The sequence below is a fragment of the Odocoileus virginianus genome, chromosome 2 (assembly GCF_023699985.2).
Source record: "Odocoileus virginianus isolate 20LAN1187 ecotype Illinois chromosome 2, Ovbor_1.2, whole genome shotgun sequence".
In the NCBI taxonomy this organism is placed as follows: domain Eukaryota; kingdom Metazoa; phylum Chordata; class Mammalia; order Artiodactyla; family Cervidae; genus Odocoileus; species Odocoileus virginianus.
The window spans coordinates 6,552,626-6,572,480 of NC_069675.1; the positions used below are offsets into that span (position 1 = coordinate 6,552,626).

General features: G+C 46.1%; 1 protein-coding gene across 50 annotated transcripts in view; it reads left to right on the forward strand.

Annotated features, from left to right (window-relative positions):
• The window catches only part of MAP4K4 (mitogen-activated protein kinase kinase kinase kinase 4), a 150,172-nt gene that overhangs the window by 72,974 nt on the left and 57,343 nt on the right, over positions 1-19,855 (forward strand). The gene's annotated exons all lie outside the window — the stretch shown is intronic.

Below are 19,855 nucleotides of genomic sequence, written 5' to 3' on the forward strand. Positions count from 1 at the left end.
CCCTTCAGCCTCCCCCTATTGAAGGGGAGTTGTTCTGTTTGGAGAATCGATCTTGAGCAAATTACCCTCATGTGACACTGTGGGTTCAGAAGGCTCAGCAGACAAGCTGGCTTAAGTTGTTGCAGATGGGTCCCAAGTAACCAAGAATCAGTAGCGTTTTCTTAAGGGAAGGAAAAAAAAAAAGGCACATCGGAATGATGTCATCCTTGGCAGCATAATGGACCATAATTGGAAACATCTTCTCTAATGGAAAAGATTTGAGAAGTCATCACAGAGGTCATATGAGTAGGGAGGTTGAGGGGGCGGGTGGGGAAGAAGTTCTCTGGGGTATTGGGCCGCATTTGGGCCATTTCTTTTATTTTTGACATGGGGGAAAGAAAACAGATCCAGCCAAGTTCCCAGAGGTTTGCAAACAGAAACATCTGCTAGAATGCTGAGCAGATTGTTGGCAAAATTTAGTAGCAAAAAATAGTTCTCAAAATGGCCACATGAGGATTTTACTGTGTAGCTTTGGATGGGAATGAGGAGAGGTGAACTCCAATGAAAGGTAAGTGTGTATGTACCCATGTGTGATCGTGTGCACATAGGCATGAGTCCACATTCAATTTAAAAAAGTAACCACGGGGTATAATGAACCAAATCCATCTTCTTTTAAATTTTCATCTGAATCTTTATCCTCTCATGATCGTGTTTAACTTGCTTAATTATGATTAGGGGCTTCTCAGGTGGCTCAGATGGTGAAGACTCTGCCTGCAGTGCAGATGCAGGAGACCCGGGTTCGTCCCCGAGGTTGGGAAGGAGAAGGGAATAGCAACCCACTCCAGTGCTCTTGCCTGGATAATTCCACAGACAGAGAAGCCTGGTGGTCTCAAAAGTCCCTGGGGTCTCAAAAGAGTCAAACATGACTGAGTGACGTTCAGAGAGAGAGAGAATGCTGTCTAGAGTGAGCTAACCAGAAACCATTCAGGGTGTCTGAATCAAGCTGTAATCTCCCCAAGTGTGGGACCCATTGAGGGAGGAGATGGCTGACCTGGTCCCAGGTGTGCAGCTGATCACCTGGAAGGTCTCCCTCTGCCTTCTTCTCCCCTCAGTCTCTAGGAACGCTCATTGCCAGCATGTGGATTGCTTGAGTGAGAATTAGAAAGTGTCATCTCTGGACCACCAGGCAGCTGGGAGAACCTTATATAAATATTTGAAGGTGTGATATTTGATGCAGTGACTGCACTCTTCTCTCTCTTTTTTAATCCTTTTAGCTGTACCTTGCAGCACTTGGGATCTTAGATTCCCAACCATGGATCGAACCCATGACCCCTGCATTGCAAGTGTGGAGTCTTAACTTCTGAACAGCCCAGGAAATCCCACTGTTATTTTTTTTTATAATAAAAAAAGTACCATTGTTTGGCTGGCCAGAGGATTCTTGTAACCTCCTAGGTGATTTCTGTTGTGTTCTAGTGATCCCATTGGATTCTTTTCCAGTTAAATGCTAAGGTTAAGATCACAGAGTGGTGAACGCTGCAGATGCCGACTTCCCGTTATTGAAATGGCGCAGCCAGTTACTGATGAGGTGCTCCCTGAACGGACCAGCGGGGCCCCTTCCCGCCAGGCTGCTCACGCTGCCTGGTGGTGCATCTCCAGCCTCTGACATTTACCAGTGCCCTTCCTGCCTTGGTTGTGGGCAGACTCTTTTAAACATCATCTCTGGAAATTCCGTGCAGTATCTGCCAACCCCCCTGAGAGCGGAGGCTCTTCTCTGGCTCCAGCCCCCGCTGCCTGGCTGACACCTCCAGGAGCGCTGTAGTGAACTTGCCTGCTCTGTAGGCATCCTCTTCATCCCTGCGGTGCACACTGCGCATTGTTTCTCTGCAATGAACGGTTGTTGTTGGGTGGTTGGTTGGTTTTAAAGTGTAAAATACAGGAAAGTAAAAGGTACAGCAAAACCCCCTACTTCCCCCATTTAGCAGTTGTCATCGTTGGTGCCCTTGCGCATCTCCTCACCAGCATCTCTCTAGGCATGGCTCTAAAACACGGGCCCGTGTGTGTACCAGACACTTGGGGTGAGTTGCGTGCGAAAGGTAGGGCCTTCCCAGGTGGCGCTAATGGTGAGGAACCCTCCTGCCAGTGCAGGAGATGCCAGAGACGTGGGTTCAGTCCCTGGGCCAGGAAGATCCCCTGGAGGAGGGCATGGCAACCCACTCCAGCGTTCTTGTCTGGGAAATCCCGTGGGCAAAGGAGACTGGCGGGCTACAGTCCATGGGGTTGCAAAGAGTCAGACACGACAAGCCACTTAGCACAGCACAGCACACACAAAGGTATTTCCTTGCCTGAAAAAATCAGGCAGCATCGGACAAATGCATTTGCAAGACTCCTTTAATAATAATTATGCAAAACCCATGTGTTCAGGTGAAATGAAAACCAGATGGTGCGTCTTCAGAGCAGATAAAAACCCAACCAACCGTTTACCGTGTTGGCCTCTCAGTAACGTTTCTCGAGGGCTGTGTTCATGCAGTGACCTCTCTCCAGGGTGACCTCTGACCTGTGAGCAAATATGATGGTGGGTGGAGAGCTGGTGCAGTCGGCGCCCTGGGGAACATGGCCCCAGACCTTCCCTTCCAGGGGCCTGCCTCTCTGCCCTTCTTGCCAAGCTTTGGGAGCAGGAGGGAGAATTGGCAGCTGGTGTTTTTGCTTGCAGCTCCAGCAGGAGGGGCTGTGGGAGAGGGTTCCTGGTCGGGAGCAGGGTCCTTCCTGATTTCTGAGTCCACTCAGTCTCATCTTGGGAGCAAAAATGTGTGGACACTAATCCTTAGGAAGAACCTCAGGCTGGTTCTGCCTGTCGAGCCTGTTCCTTGAGTGACATTGAGAGGCAGTTGTTAGGCTCCTGGTTGTTGCTCAGGCTCTCTGAAGGCCAGAGGAGCAGCAGGTGTGGGGAGGGGGATGGCGGGGGTGGTTCTGTCCCCAGCTGTCAGCTGTCCTCAGCCCTGAATGAACCACTCCAGGCTGGCTGCCCGAGTCCGCTTCACCTGCTTCACTTGATTGTGTGGCCCCGGAAAACAAAGCAGACAGAGAATTCCTATTTTGCCCTGGTGCTTTCTGGGAGACCGAGGGGTCTGGGAGGGAGCCCTTTGTTTGCTAGAAATGTACACATGTCTTTATATTTCTTCTTGAGCTTCAACTCTTTTTTTTTAAAAGAATCGCTTTTCTTTAGGATTTGGAAGAGTTCTTTTAAAGAAAGAGTGTCATGTATCTGATTGGTGGTGGAGAGGTTTTGAAGGGCGTGTTCAAACAGGACAAGACCAGGCTGTGAGATCTACAATATATAATTTTTGTGATAATTAGAGATTCACAAGAATTTGCAGAAAAATGTTCGAGGAGGTCCCACGTATCTTGCACCCAGTTTTCCCCGAGGGTCACATCTTGCATAACTGTAGTACAGTGTTGCAACTAAAGTCCTGCACAGAACTGACTTGGACTTCAGTGTTAGATTATAGCATGTGTGTCTGCCTGCATGGTGTAGATCCAAGGTGAGCTATGGGGCTCGGCGCACTGATCCCGTCCACAGAGCTTATTTGAAATTCCCCATTGTGACAGGTGTGTGTGTGTGTGTGTGTGTGTGTGTTGTAATACATTTTGAGGGCTCCTTGAATTGGTTGTTTGAATTCTTGATAGCCCCTTCATTTCAATCCTTGTGGCTTTATATATATATGTATGTGTGTGTGTATTAATTTTTTATGCCTTTTGTTTAGTGGGAAATCATTGCCCTTTAAAACCCTACGTGCCACGCTAAGTCATGTGTGGAATCTTAGCTCACTGTGCTGTGTGTTCAGTCACTTCAGGCCTGTGTGACTCTTTGTGAGCCCACGGCTATAGCCCGCCAGGCTGCTCTGTCCATGGGATTCTCCAGGCAAGAAGACTGGAGTAGGTTGCCATGCCCTCCAGGGGATCGTCCTGACCCAGCGATTGAACCTGCATCTCCTGTATTGGCAGGAGAGTTCTTTACCACTCGAACCACCTGGGAAGCCCCCTTAAAACCCTCCTATTTAAGCACAAATGATTATGTTTACAAAGTATTGACAGTTGTCTTCTTTCACATTTTAAAATACATCAGCTCTCCGGTTACAATCCTGACCTCAGGCAGCAAGGAAAGTCTGAGCCTTGGGAGGCTCACTGCAGCCTCCACCCCCCCCCACCCCACCCCCGGCACCCCCATCCTCCAGTCACTGCCTGGCTCAGTCCTGTGTCTTCAGGCCACATTTGCATCATTCCTGTTATGCACAAGAGCCTGATAGTTTGTCTCTTGCAGTTGAGGTACCTCTCGTTTTTATTTAACACTCTGGAAGGTAAACAAACAAAAGAATGATCTAGATCAGTAATTCTGAACTTGGGGTCTTATGGACCCTATAAGGGGTCTTTAGTATTTGTTTCTAGGAAGTGAGATTTATGTTTTTATTTAAATAATATGTAATCAATTCTTTATTATGAAAATGTTCATAATTATAGCACTGTTCAAAAAGTGAACTCTCTCTACCTTTCGCTGAAATTAGCAACTTTTGGCATTTCATTTATGTATGTGGTATGTCTGTATTGTGATACCAAGATGAAATGCTTGTAAATACTTGATCATACTTCTCTTAAAATACAGCTATAATCAAAATACCACTTGAGAGGATGAATCATTTCAGATTGTCACCTAACGTGGTCTGTTTCAAATATACTCAGTTATGCCAAGGACGTTTTTGTAACCATTTTTTTCCAATCATGGTCCGATGGAGGTTTGTGCATTACATTTGGATCTCTTATCGCTCTTTTTAAAAAATGAAGTATAGTTAACTCACAATGTTGTATTAATTTCAGGGGTACAGTAAAGTGGTTCTTTTTCAGATTCTTTTCCATTAGAGGTTATTGCAGAATACTGAGTGTAGTTCCCTGTGCTATACAGTAAGTCTTTGTTGTTCAGCTGTTTTATGTGTTGTAGTATGTTTAGGTCACTTCCCACCATCTAATTTACCATCCCCCTCAATCCTCTTTGGTAACTAGAAGTGTGTTTTCTATGTCCTGAGTCTGTTTTGTAAATAAGTTCATTTGTATCATTTTTTTTAAAAAGATTTCACCTATGAGTCATATCATATGATACTTGTCTTTCTCTGTCTGACTTACTTCACTTAGTATGATAACCTCTAGGTCCATCCAGGTTGCTGGAAATGGCATTATTTCATTCTTTTTTATGGTCAAGTAATATTCCATTCAGAAATCAACATTCAGAAAACTAAGATCATGGCATCTGGTCCCATCACTTCATGGGAAATAGACGGGGAGACAGTGGAAACAGTGTCAGACTTTATTTTTGGGGGCTCCAAAATCACTGCAGATGGTGATTGCAGCCATGAAATTAAAAGACGCTTACTCCTTGGAAGGAAAGTTATGACCGACCTAGACAGCATGTTAAAAAGCAGAGACATTACTTTGCCAACAAAGGTCCATCTAGTCAAGGCTATGGTTTTTCCAGTGGTCATGTATGGATGTAAGAGTTGGACTATAAAGAAAGCTGAGCACCGAAGAATTGATGCTTTTGAACTGTGGTGTTGGAGAAGACTCTTGAGAGTCCCTTGAACTGCGAGGAGATCCACCCAGTCCATCCTAGGGGAGATCAGTCCTGGGTGTTCATTGGAAAGACTGATGCTGAAGCTGAAATGCCGATACTTTGGCCACCTCATGTGAAGAGTTCACTCATTGGAAAAGACCCTGATGCTGGGAGGGATTGGGGGCAGGAGGAGAAGGGGACGACAGAGGATGAGATGGCTGGATGGCATCACCGACTCGATGGACATGAATTTGAGTAAACTCCGGGAGTTGGTGATGGACAGGGAGGCCTGGCGTGCTGCGATTCATGGGGTCACAAAGAGTCAGACACGTCTGAGCGACTGAACTGAATATTTTAGTGTGTGTGTGTGTGTGTGTGTGTGTGTGTGTGTGTATCCATTGATAGACGAATGGATAAAGAAGATATGGTGTGTGCACACAGACACACACACACACACACTGATTAGCTTATCTCTTAAGTCACTTTTAATCTAGGTCAGTCCTTCCTACTTTTTTTTTTTTTAAAGAGAAATTGACTTTTGGAAGAGCCCAGCCAAAATTGTTTGGTAAACTGGTCCCCATTCTGGATTTGTCTGATAGTTTCCTCATGTTGTGCTTTAACTTGCTCCTCCTATATTTCCTGTATACTGGAAATTAGATCGAGGCTTAATTACATGCAGAATAAGTGTTTTTTGGCAAGAACACTTTTGGTGGTATTGGAGCTTCCGGTTGCGTGACCTCAGGGGGCACGTCCATCCTGATAGTCCCAGCGTTAGTGAAGCCGTTTTGCTGGAAGACGTGACTGCACAGGTCCCCATGCTGTCGGCTGCGGCCCATGGAAGCAATCCACATGTAGACACTGGGTTAATCCTTATGACTGCCAGGTGTTGATTTTCAGATTCTATCTTCCAGGCTTCTTAGTGTGCATCAGTCTGTAAAGAAGAGTTTCCTTTCTTACCTACCCCACCCTTTCTTGTCTTCTTTCTTCTAGATATTGCTATGGACATAGGCAGTTTTATTAATATTTCTTCAATGTGTATCCATCAGTTGCAGCTGCCATTATTATTATTTTCTAATGAAAGCATGCCACATCTAGCCAGGGGAGCTCTTTAAAGACTGCCTTCTGCAGCTCCTTGACACGGCCCTGTTAGTTTCTGAATATTTCCTTGTCTTTTGGGACAAGTAGGTGTTTGAGGCTCATCTTCCAGAATGCGAGTCCCTTTCGCTGAGGGGCCTTAGTTCCTTTCAGTGGGAAATGCACTCAGAAACCGGTATCTGGTGCAGAGGTTTTCTGCTTCCCTGTGTGTGTCACATTGTGTGACTCAGTCGTGTCCGACTCCTTGCGACCTCATGGACTGTAGCCCGCCCGGCTCCTCTGCCCATGGAATTCTCCAGGCAAGAGTGCTGGAGTGGGTTGCCATTCCCTTCTCCAAGGGATTTTCTCGACCCAGGGATCTAACGTGGTTCTCCTGCATTGTAGGCGGATTCCTTAACCACCTGAGCCACAGGAAAGCCCTTTTTGCTTCTAGACCCTCTCAGTAGATAGAGCTTGGGAATATATTTTTCAGAATCATTTTTTCCTTAATTTCTAAAATCTTGTGTATTTTATATTTTTCTTTTTGCCTAGACTGAAAACTGTTAGTTCATAATAAAATATCACATTTACTTATTTATCCTCCAATAAGCATAGATGTGCTGGAGAAGAGAATGGCAGGCAACCTACTTCAATATTCTTGCTTAGAGAATTCCATGGACAGAGGAGCCTGGTATCCTGTCTGTGGGGTCACAAAGAGTTGGACATGCCTGAGTGACTTTCACTTTCAGTAAATGTAAAATCATTTCAGAATTACAACACTGATGTTACCACTTATCAGTGAACACAGTAGAGTTTTATTTGTTTGAAGCTGTTTTTGTCCTTAGACTTTTATCTATCAAGGATTTGCAGAGTGCTATATTCAGAAGTTACTAGGAATACTCATCTCCTTGTGGAGTATATCAATCGGGTGTGTAGCTGCTAGCTTCAGTTTCTATTTTAATTCATTCATAGTGTTTCCTTTTTCTCCTGACTTAATTTTCAAATGTGTGAATCATTTACATAGTTTGCAAGTCAAAACTATATAAAAAGGCCTGTATTTCAAAAAGCAGTTTTAGAAAGCTTAGGCCAGCTTGTCTGGATGGTGAACCACATTAAACCCAAATACTGCAGTGCAATTCAGCGCCTTTACATGTGTGTGATAATTGTTTTGGGCACAGGAGGTCTACGGTCTTGTGATGATGCAGAGAAAGCAGAGGCGAACAGTATGTAGTGCTTTATGTCGGAGAGGGATGAAATGGTGTTCTCTCTGGGGGTGGGGGGTGTCTCCCTGCTGCTCATCACCTCACCCAGTTCAGTCTTCTGGCAGAGTGGTCCCATGGTCCTTCCTTCACCATGTCTTCCTGGCATCAGATGGGGTTGAAGTGGTGGATTCTCTCCCAGCAGCACACCTGGAAATTTGTTAGAAATGCAGGGTCTCAGGTTCTACCCCAGACTCTTGCATCGGAAATGCTGGATTGGGGCCCAGCAGTCAGGGTTTTAACAAGCCCTCCAGGGGATTTGAGGCATCCTCAAGTTCAGAAACCCTTAGGAGGAAGACACCCCCTCAGGCCTGCAAGTGAAGGATTCCAGCTCGGAGACACTGACCTTCATGCTCAGGAGCACATGGCTAGTTAGGTGGCAGGGACTAGAGCCCAGATCTCTTGATTCTCAACTTATGGAACCTTTGAAAGGATTAACAATTTCAGATGCTGGCTTCTCAGTAGGCTGTTGGGAGAGCTGATATGATCCTGACCTTAAAGGATGGGTGGATAGAGAGTGTAGATTCAGCCAGAACAGACTTTTTTTAGTCCTGACAACCTGAATGTTGGTCATGAGACATATTCCTTGGAGGTTGGGAGGATACTGGGCCCAGTGGTCGCTGGGGTGCAGGGTGCTGGTTGGCAGGATTTGGGATGTGCCCTCCCCACTTTTGGCCCCGTGCTCCTACAGTGAGCATGGGAGAGTTAAAGCTGTGTAAAGGCTAGCCACTAACCCAGCTGCCCCAGAAGAAGTGGCCCGATGGTCAGCCACATAGGTCGAATCTGGGGAACAGGACTGTGAGCATCGTCTTGAGCCAGCTCCACGGAGGACACAACAGATTCTTGCTCTTGGGGCGGTCACACTCTGGCAGGAGGGGGCATACAAGCTCATTCCAGAGACCAGGCAAGGCCCTGTGAGGCCTCCCAGCGTTACCGGTTTTCAGCTGGAGGTGAGTACAGTGTGATGAACGAGTGAGAACAGAAGGGAAGTGGGGAGAGAGTGCTCTGGACTGTGACTTGCTGTTCCATTCCGCTGTTGTCCGGAAGACACTTAGATACCGCGGCCTTGCAGCTCGGGCCTGGTTCCTTCTTCCCTCAGGCCATCCCTGTCGTCAGGGAAGCGGGCAGTGCCTCAGTCAGCGCTCAGCTTCACACCGCTGTGTGCACACTCCTCCAAATGTTCTTTTTTCCCCTTAACTTCTGTTTTTTACTTGCCTTCACAAACCACCTTCTTTCTCTCAGCTTGTTCATTCACTGAGTCGTGTCCGAGTCTTTGGGACCTTATGGGCTGCAGCATGCCAGGCTTCCCTGGCCTTCACCATCTCCTGGAGTTTGCTCAGACTCATGTCCATTGAGTTGATGATGCCATCCAACCATCTCATCCTCTGTTGCCCTCTTCTCCTCTTGCCCTTAGTCTTTCCAGCTTCAGGGTCTTTCCCAGTAAGTCATCTCTTCGCATCAGGTGGCCAAAGTATGTACCTTCAGCATCAGTCCTCCCAGTGAATATTCAGGACTGATCTCCTTTAGGATGGACTGGTTTGATCTCCTTGCAGTCCAGGGGACTCTCCAGAGTCTTCTCCAACACCACAGTTCAAAAGCATCATCCTTCAGAGCTGAGCCTTCTTTGTGATCCAGCTCTCACATCCATACATGACTACTGGAAAAATCATAGCTTTGACTGTACAGACCTTTGTTGGCAAAGTGATATCTCTGTTTTTTAATACCCTGTCTAGGGTTGTCACAGCTCCTGAGAGAGAAACTGATGTGCCAAGTTTGTGGGATGCTGAATTTCCTTATCTGGCATTTTCTTATGCTTGGTAACTTCTAACTTAATTTAAATGATTTTGATATTAGATTTCAGCTTCCTAATTTGGATTGTCTTCATTCCTCAGCCTTCTGTAGATGAAGGTCACAAGTTGTACCTCTTCATTGTTGTTATTATTTTAATAATGGTATAAGGCAAGTCCTTGAAGAAAACCTCTGAAAGTTAATTAGAGATTGATTAAGCTTTGGTTTATTTTAATTAAGAAATATGACAGTAACTTTGAGAACCTCTAGTCCCACTGTGTTCCCAGCAGATCATGCCCTCATTTTCACAATCGCCTCCCTAAGAAGACTCATAAGATTTTTCTTTCTAATCACACTAATGGAAACTATAGTCTGCACACATCTGCTCATGTGTGTGTATCCTTGTGCTTTATACATTAAAGTGGTAGGTGTCTCCCCGCACCTCTTGGAACCACTTTTCATCCCTTTGGAGGGTGATTGGAATGCTCAGATGCTCAGTTGTGTCTGACTCTTTGCGACCCCATGGACTGAAGTCTCCTATGTCTGGGATTCTCCAGGCAAGAACACTGGAGTGGCCTGCCATTTCCTTCTCCAAGGAATCTTCCCAACCCCGGAATCAAACCCACATCTCTTGTGACTCCTGCATTGGCCAGCGTATTCTTTATGACTACGCCACCTGGGAAGCCTTGGAGGGTGATGTCACCCACATTGTGGCCACCTGGTGTAGAGTAAATAAACATGGACCTTTTACAAAAGAACCAGAGGGTGCTTTGTACTATTTCTGATATATGTATATATATATATATAAGTTCTACTAGAATTAAAAAGACACTAGAATTCATCTTCGGTGATAAAGTGTAGAGTGGATGAAGTGAACTGCTGTTTGTTAAGGACGTGTACCAGGCACGGGGTGTGCCAGGCTCAGCTGGGACATGGATGCCCTCCTCCCCTGTATCTAATGGAGGAACAGAGGCTGGGACCACAAGAACAGACGGTCTCTGAGTGAGTGTAGTTGATTTGCAGTGTTGTGTTAACTTCTGGTTTATAGCCAGGTGACTCAGTTATGCATGCATGTATTCATCCTGTACATTAATAGTTGCATCTGCTGATCCCAACCTTCTAGTCCGTCCCTCCCCTAGACTTGCTCTTTTTCCTTCTGAATGCCACTATCCTCCTTTCCCTGAAAATAAACATGAAGTTAACTTAGGGTTAAGGCCAAAAGACTCAACAAATAGGTCCCCGAGGATATGTTTTAAGGAGTTCACAGGTGGCTCAGTGTTAAAGAACCTGCCTGCCAATGCAGGAGATGCAGGTTCAGTCCCTGGGTCAGGAAGATCCCCTGAAGAAGGAAATGGCAACCCGCTCCAGTATTCTTGCTGGAGAATCCCATGGACAGAGGAGCCTGGGGCGGGGCTACAGTCCATGCAGTCGCAAAAGAGTTGGACACGACTGAGCAACTAAAAAACAACAAAAAACAGCAAATGTGTTTTAAAGGTAACAGAGTCGGACATGACTGAGCGACTTCACTGCTACTGCTGCTGGTGAGTATATGAAAAAGGTGAGATTTTTGTTAAGGATTAGTTTTTTTTTGCGGAGATAGAATTTGTTTTTATCTGTGATTGATTTACTCTAAGATACGAAATATCTTTACAAAATATGAAAATTCTCCTGTGCTGTTCTCATCTGTTTCATCAGTAAGTGAGCAGAGGAAGATTGACTAGATGAACTGTATGCTTCAGATCTTTTATGCTTGTCACATCGACTTTATATATGGATGACAACACGTGACGATTAGAGCGGTGATTGACTTGCTAGGAGTCCACAGCTCCTTGCCAGAATAGCACCCTGATCTTCACATTGTGCTCTGATAGCCCCTAGTTCACTCTGAGAGTGCAGCTCTGTGTCCTGTACTTGGGGTCTGCCTAGCGCCAGGTAACCAGAGGCGATGCTCAGTAAGTTTTGTAGGCATTCAGATCTTTGAGTTGAACAGGGTGTTCTCTTTTTGGTGGGCACTTGGAGAAACACATAACAGATGCATAATATTGGTTCTTGAGCACTGAAGAATTGATGCTTTCCAACTGTGGTGCTGGAGAAGAGTCTTGAGCATCCCTTGGACAGCAAGGAGATAAAACCAGTCAGTCCTAAAGGAAATCAGCCCTGAATATTCATTGGAAGGACTGATGGTAAATGTCTAATACTTTGGCCACCTGATGCGAAGAGCCAACTCACTGGAAAAGACCGTGATGCTGAGAAAGATTGAGGGCAAGAGGAGAAGGGGGTGGCAGAGGATGAGACGGTTAGATAACATCACTGACTCAGTGGACATGGGTTTGAGCAAACTCTGGGAGATAGTGAAGGACAGGGAAGCCTGATGTGCTGCAGTCCATGGGGTCACAAAGAGCCGGACATGACGAAGTGACTGAACAACAGCAACAATTGATTTCATTGTCCAAGAAAATTCTAGTACTATTTTGTTGTAGTAGAATATTCTTGGGGGTATGGCCACATTTTACAGTTCTCATATTTTTGTAATAAAAAATATTAAAAGTAACCATAGGTATTATACATTAATCATAAATAAATAATAGTAAGACCTGCCCTTCACACTTGAATTTCATCCCTCTAGGAAAGAAAATAAAGGAGTCTCTTAAAATTATTAGCGGTTAGAAAGAGTGAGTACATTTCTGGCTTTTGTTTTTAGAATGGTCACCAAACTAATAAAATTGATTTATTTACTTTTTCCTTTTTCCTGTGAACAGGAATGTTAGGCCCATAAATATTTTTCAAAGTGAATTTATACTTTATGAGCCTCATCGAAAGTCAGCCGCGTTTATTTAATAGTCATGTCCTGGCTTTTACTCTTAAGACAGCGTTAATGTCCTTTGGCAGACTAGAGCCTAGAGTTAAATTTGATAAAGCTCCAGTTTCCTCATCTGTAAAATGGAATAATTCCTACTTCACAGGCTTTCATGACATAATAGATGCACAGTGGCCAGCATATAACTTTTACATGTAAGTGGTGGTTTCTTTACCCCCTTCTCGTTGAAGTTAATAAAATGGCATCACTCATTGACACGCCCGCCTGCCTCCCTGAGCGGCTGCCGCCTGACCTCCGCAGGTGGCCCGCGTCCTCAGCATCCTCCTCCATCTGCCTCCTGCCTCAGGAGGCGCTTCGTCCCCTGGTGTAGCCGCATGGTCTGGGCCTTGGCCACCGCTTCGGTCCTGCCTGTGAGTTCTCTCCTCGTATTGTTTCAGTGGCTACCTGGGGAGCAGTCTCTTCATGTTCGTTCCATGCTTAACGGTATTCCCTCCTGAGCTATAAACGCCGTGGGAAGCTGACTTACAGGATTCTCCTCGCCTTTCCAGTCCTAGGATGGAGTCCTTCACACGGGTGGTGCTCAGCTTCTATTTTGCTGCCATGTCCTGGCAACTTTAAAGGAGAATTTCCAAACACGTTTTGAGTGTTGGCAAGTATATATATCTTCCCTTTTATAACAGTGGAGACAGTGCTTATTTTCATACATATTATTTCTATCGCTGCATGGGTTAGAAAAAAAAATGGGAACAGGAAACCATTATCATCCATTCTTACTGGAAGTAAGAAAAAGTACTCTTGATTTCGGTCAGGTGCAGTGGAACTGGAAAGGGAATGTGTCAACCATGGTTTTGGGGCTTTTGTTCTTGGGTGTTTTAATGCTGTTCATGAAGTTGCACTAATTCATTCATTTAAACAATTACTAAACACTTAGTCTTTTAATGCAGGCTCTTCTCAGAGGTAGAGTGGAATAGAAAGATTAATTATGCTCCAGAAGGAGCTATTCTTGAGCTCCTGGTAAAATAAAACTTGCCGTGAAAGGGAGCTCTTTGTAATTGTTGATGAACCATCTCCAGGCGGGTGCGGCTACCTTGTCACTTTGTGAATCGAAAGCATTTTTCTCAGGGGAAATAAATAGTTCAGTTGAAAGAAAAAAACACCCAGCAATTTTTCAATCACGTAAATTGCTATTTTTTAAATATGGGCACTGTTCTGTAAAAATCTTATCCTCCCTCCCCATCAGCCTTTCTTTTTTAAATTTACTTGAGGACTATAAATGCAAAATTCTACTTCTCATCTCGGCACTTCCCTTCTTGCCTCCATTCCTAGCAAACTTACTTAAAAAGATGTTCGTCGCCTTGGAACTCTGCTCAACGTTAGGTGGTAGCCTGGATGGGAGGGGAGTTTGGGGAGAGAGTGGAGACTTGTATTAATATATGGATGGCAGAGTCCTGTTGATGTCTACCTGAAACTGTCACCACATTGTTAATCAGCTCTGTTGCTGTTCAGTCGCTGAGTCCTATCTGACTTTCTACGACTCCATGGGCTGCAGCACGCCAGGCTTCCTTGTCCTTCACTGTCTCCCGAAACTTGCTCAGATAAATTCATGTGCATTGAGTCCATGATGCCATTCAACCATCTCATCCTCTGCTGCCCTCTTCTCCTTTTGCCTTCATATCTTTTCCAGCATCAGTCTTCTCCTGTTTGCATCAGGTGGCTAAAGTATTAACCAAAGTCGTTGGTTATACTGCAATACAAAATAAAAAGTTACATTAAAAAAAAATACACCTGTGTGCATTGGAGAGGCCTTCAAGACCATCCTCAGGCTTAATGGCTCTCTAGGAGGACTCAGGAGTCAGCCTATACCTGGCCTCAGCTGCGATTTACAACCAGGGAAGGACGTGAAGCAGAGTCAGCAGAGCGCAGAGGCGTGTGGGGTGAAATCCGAAGGAATCCAGGCACAGACTTGCGGGAGTCCTGGCCCCCTGAAGTCATCATAAAAGACAAACGTAGCTCCTCCAGCAGTGAGAAGTCCTACCACGCGGGCAGCAGTGTCCACCAGGGAAGCTCCGTGGGCACTCGGTGCCTGGGGTTTTATTTGGAGCTGGTCACATAAGCACCGTCTGCCTGGCATGTCCCCCCAATTTCAGTCTCCCCGCTGGGAGGTAGGTGTTCAGCATAAACCCCGTTGTTTGTTCAGACAGCCAAGGAACAGGCAGCTGCTCATCTCCATCGGAGGGGTGCTGGGCACCCTCCCCAGTCCAGGCCGCAGGTGCCAGCTCAGGGCTGCTGGGCTCACAGCCCTCTGTAGGGCAGCTGCCCCCAGGTCCGCGCTCTGTCCTCGGACACCGTGGTTGTCCTCCAAGGTCACCGTGGTGTCTGGGGCCTCTCGAGGCTGGGTGATCTCTCCTGGCCCGGGATCCCTGTGCTGTTTCTCTGCTCTTGTTTCTCTTACGTCCAGACCTTCTTGCGCCTGGTTTTTTTTCTCTTTAATGTGCCGTGCTGTGGCCACAAAGCGGAGAGGCTTGGGAGCGGCCACTTCTCAAGGACACAGCTGTGTCCACTTGCCTCCGTGTGTGTAGTGTGACATGCATACAGAAAAGTGCACAAATGACAAACCCAGGACATTTCCAAAAGCCGAACTCACCCCACCCACGAGTCAGCAGCTAAGTTAAAAAACAGAGCTTTGGTAGCAGCTCAGGAATGTGCCTGGCAGTCCCTCCAGTTACCAACCGCTTCCCCTGGAAGGAACCACTCGCCCGACTTCTAACACGATTTATCATTTTTGCTTGTGTGTGTGGTCGGTGTGAGAAGAGTCACAGGGTCCCATTGTGTCTGCTGCTCTGACAGCACCTTACGTTTGTGGGAGCCGTTCGCGCCTCTGCATGTAGTGGTGATTTACTGTCCCTGCTCTCATCATGTTCTTTGATGTCCCACTCGCTTCTGAGAAAGCAGTCTCACCTATGGGTGTCAAGCTGGCCGTGCAGCCTCGGGGTGTCTTGCGTGCATGTAGCAGGTGCTGAACTGAAATTGCTGCAGACACAGAAGGAAGTCTACCTGGTGGAGGAACTTCTCCTTGAACGGAGAAGAGATGCTCAGGTGCCTGTTCTAGGGAAAACAGACCTTGGCTTTTTAATTTCTTATGTTTGGAACATGATTAAGTATTTCTTTTCTGATTTAATCTTTTCCGTTTCACTGCAATAGTCGAGAGAAAAATCAGGAATATCGCTCACTTCTGATGACTAGAGACTCAGTGTTCTGTGGGAACGTTTCTCAAAAATCCCGTCTTCCTTGGTGTCGAGTGTCCCTGTAGCCACTGGTCTTCACCAGGGACTTCTTAGCCGGCGCTCCTGGGGTGCCTCGACGTCACACCGCTGTTGACCGTTCGTTGTTTCAGAGCCGCTGGTCACTTTCCTGCTGACTCTGAGCTTGGGTTCCGGGCCAGCCTGGGTTCTTGCCTGTCGCTCTGCTGTCCTCCCCTCCTAAGACACCCTGGGGACCCTCTCAACCCGCCTCGTCCTTGCTGATTGATAACAGGGCTGTTTCAAAGTAACACGCACCACTAAAGCCTGCCTGTAAGCTCGTCCCTAGTGTGTGTTTGCACTCTATAGTGATGTAATGTAATCAGAACACTCATTAGCTTTGACCATTTTCTTTATTCCTTCTGTATTTTTCATGATCATAATCAGTGATCAATCGGATGTAATGACCCTCAAAAACAAGATAAAATAGTCTACACTATCAGGGGCCCCACTTCCTGTAATGAAAATGAGCACAGTTGAGTCTCATTAAGTTGGATCAGTTCAGATTGGGTGAATTTAAGTGAACAGTGGTGAAGAACCTGCCTGCAAGCACAGGATTAGTCTCCATCCCTGGGTCAGGAGGAAATGGCACGCACCCCGGTGTTCTTACCTGGGAGGTTCCATGGTCAGAGGAGCCTGGCGGGCTACCGTCCATGGGGTCACAAAGAGCTGGGATGCAACTCAGCAACTAAACAGCAAAGTGGTCACTTCTGTCCATGGATTGTGTTTGGACAGCACATCCTTTAGACTGTGAGTGACTGCAGAACAGACCACTTTAAGGGACTTCACGATACCATGTGACTGACGAGAAGCACTCCTTTTATTTGTTTTTAATAAGATCTTGAAAAGTGGGCAGTAATCAGCACTGTACGTTCTATATTAATTCTAAATTAATATATTTTCCTTGACAGATGCTCCTTAAACTACAAGGCATTTGCCATCATCTTTATTATCATAACTCATCTGAGTATAAGGAACAGGGAAGTCAGGGGAAGGAAGCAGCGTATGACTTTAAAAAGCCTGACTGAAACATAGGCACTGTGGGAAACCACTGGTAGACCCCGTGTATCTTTGCTGGCACTTGACTCAAACCTTCCATGCATCGCATTGTCACCGTGGTTCAGTCCCACTGTTTGTTACTGTACTGTTTCCAGCATCTGTTGCTTCGCTTTCGTGGGAGGGAGATGCTGGCTGCCAGGCAGTCTCAGAGTGGAGCTGTGACATCATGTCTGATCGATGGACACAGCTGTGGGATTTCCATGTGTGCTTGGCAGCACCCACACAGACACATCTGGTCTGAGCATGCAGTTACCTTGTCCTGCGATGCTGTGAAAATTATTCTACATACGATGGAGTAATGCCAGGGATATTATTGGTACTTACCTGATGTAGAAGACATGAGTGATTCAAGAGCCCAAGATGGTTTTCTGTGCAGACTTGAAGATTCTAGTGAAATCAGACTACCATCGTCTTACTGAGTTTTTGCCTATAAATCACTTAGTCCAGTGCTGATGGAGACTTGCTGAGCTTTTACTTGTTCTAAGTTTAAGAAGTGGACATTTTGGTAAGACACGTGGTAGAAGCAGCAGTGCAGACGGTGGCCAGCGTGAATTTTGTTTGGTTCCAGTCTCAGAAGATTTGCTGTGTCTGAGATGCATTTCTTGGCAGCTCCTGTACATTTCTAGGGTGAATGCTTAGGGAAGATGTCTGAGGATCAGTGGGTTTTTTCCTTTATATAGTTGTAGAGGGTGTATATGTGAATTCAGCTTCCCTGGTGACGTGGTGGTAAAGAATCCACCTGCTGGGGAAAAAAAAAAAAGAATCTACCTGCTGGTGCAGGAGATACAAGAGATTCTGCTTTGATCCCTGGGTCAGGAAGATCCTCTGGAGGAGGAAATGTATTTTTCCTCCGGTATTTTTGCCCGGAGAATTCTATGGACAGGAGAGCCTGGCGGCCTACAGTCCATGGGGTCACAAAGAGTCAGATACAACTGAAACAACTTAGCGCACAGCACGTGTTCACTTGGTCCTTTTCTGTTGGGGCTTTTATCTTGGAACCAATGGATCTTGTGAGATGGACGCTGATTCATTTTAAAGGATGTGTCCTTCCTTCCTCTGACTAGATTCCGTACCTTCCTTCTGCCCAAGAATCTTCCCTGCAGAGTTGTGTTCGCCTCTGGTTGAATTACCAGTGAATTTAAGTTGTAGGACTTTTCATGTGTCTGAGTCAGAAAAATTAACTTTGATTCATTCACCTTGCTGTGATACTGAATAATACTCTCAGATATCACTGGGATTTGCAAGTCAAAGGTGATCTTTTTTCATTTCTCTACCAGTTAACAGTCTAACTAAAACAAACTTGTAAGCTGTTTTTTTAATGGATATTTGCATTTTAAGTATATGTGTGTTTATACACTTCAGTGGTGAAATCTGCTAGAGATATTTGCATATGTCATTTTATTATGATTCTCTGCATCTAGTAAGGAGAGAGTGAATAATGAGTCGCCCTTCCTGTTTTTTGTTCTTCAGCTGTTACTGAACAGGCTTCTTTCTGTAAGGGCTGTGCTGGGAGAACATTCCCAGTCCTCTTGGATCCTCCTGGTCAGCTGAGGTCCACTCTGTCTTCGTCACAGTTCCTGCCATCACTGGAAGGAGACGGAATTCAGGTTACAAGAGTTTAAACAGCATTTTGCTGCGTGTGTGCTCCGTGTCCGAGCATTTCAAGGAGTCACTAAAACACCCCGCTAGTCCCGTGCACTGCTCCATGCTCGGACGGTGGAGCGGACAGGACCTGTCGGGTGACTCCCAAACCCCTGGCTGCTTTTAAAGATGGCCGTGATGCTCAGATGTCCTCCAGTAGCCAAGGAAGGCAGTGGAAAACTCCTCCCCAGTCGTAGTCCAGCCAGAGACAAAGGCCTTTTCTGTGGGAGCTTGCTCCCAGTGCTAGAGTCCAAAACTCTACTTGGCACCAGCTGCCTGCGATCACAAGGGAAGGGGGGCGGGTCCGGCAGCTGCTTGGTCCCTGGAGGAGAGCAGGAGGGGGCCTTCCCTTTCTTCTCTGCGTGTCCCCTCTCCTCTCTCAAGTGACACTTCATTTTTTTTTTCTTCATCTGTACATTACTGTGGTCCCCTGGAGACGAGTTAGGACTCCGCTGGGTTACTTGGAGCTTCGCCGTTTCCCCTTTCTTTGCAAATGTGGGGTTCGTCATTGGTTTAGAAATTGTTAGCCTGCTCGGAGTTTGTTTTCCCTGTATCGTCTCTGGCATAGTGAGGTGTGTGTGTTTGTGGTGGTGACATGTGTAAATATATACTGGGGCGAGCCCACCAAACCTGTATTTAGCTAATGACCGATGGGTGATCTCAACTCCCACGTTGGTTCATCATTGCCCTAAAGACTCATACATTTAAAACGCCGTATTAAAAGCGTTGGCTTCCCAGATGGTGCAGTGGTCAAGAATCCATCTGCAAATGCAGGAGACACAAGAGGTGTGGGTTCGATGCTTGCACTGGGAGGATCCCCTGGAGGAGGAAACGGCAGCCCACCCCAGTATTCTTGCTGAAGATCCCATGGGCAGAGGAGCCTGCTGGGCTCCAGTCTGTGGGGTCACAAAGACTCGGACGTGACTGAGCATGTGTGGGCACGCACATTAGTTGTGATGAGGGTCCCAGGTGTACCTGACTCAAAGCTGTTGACAGACACTGCATTTCTGATGCTTAGACAGTCCCTGACAATTAGTGGTGCTGAATGGCTTTTTATTTTATAAACTGTGCCGTAACCTTCTATTTTAAAACCAGAAAAGCCAGAGAAGGGATGATTCAAAGAATATACAATCCTTACCCTAAAATGGTGGTCTGAGAGGACAGTGTGCCTTCCTCTGAACACCCGTGTTATCTGGCTTCTGTGGTTTCACTACTGAAGTGACATTGATCTGCTTACTGTATGTTGGAAAACATTTGATCGGGCGGAGAGGGAGGTGGGGGTGGGGATCGGGATGGGGAACAATGTAAATCCATGGCTGATTCATGTCAGTGTATGACAGAA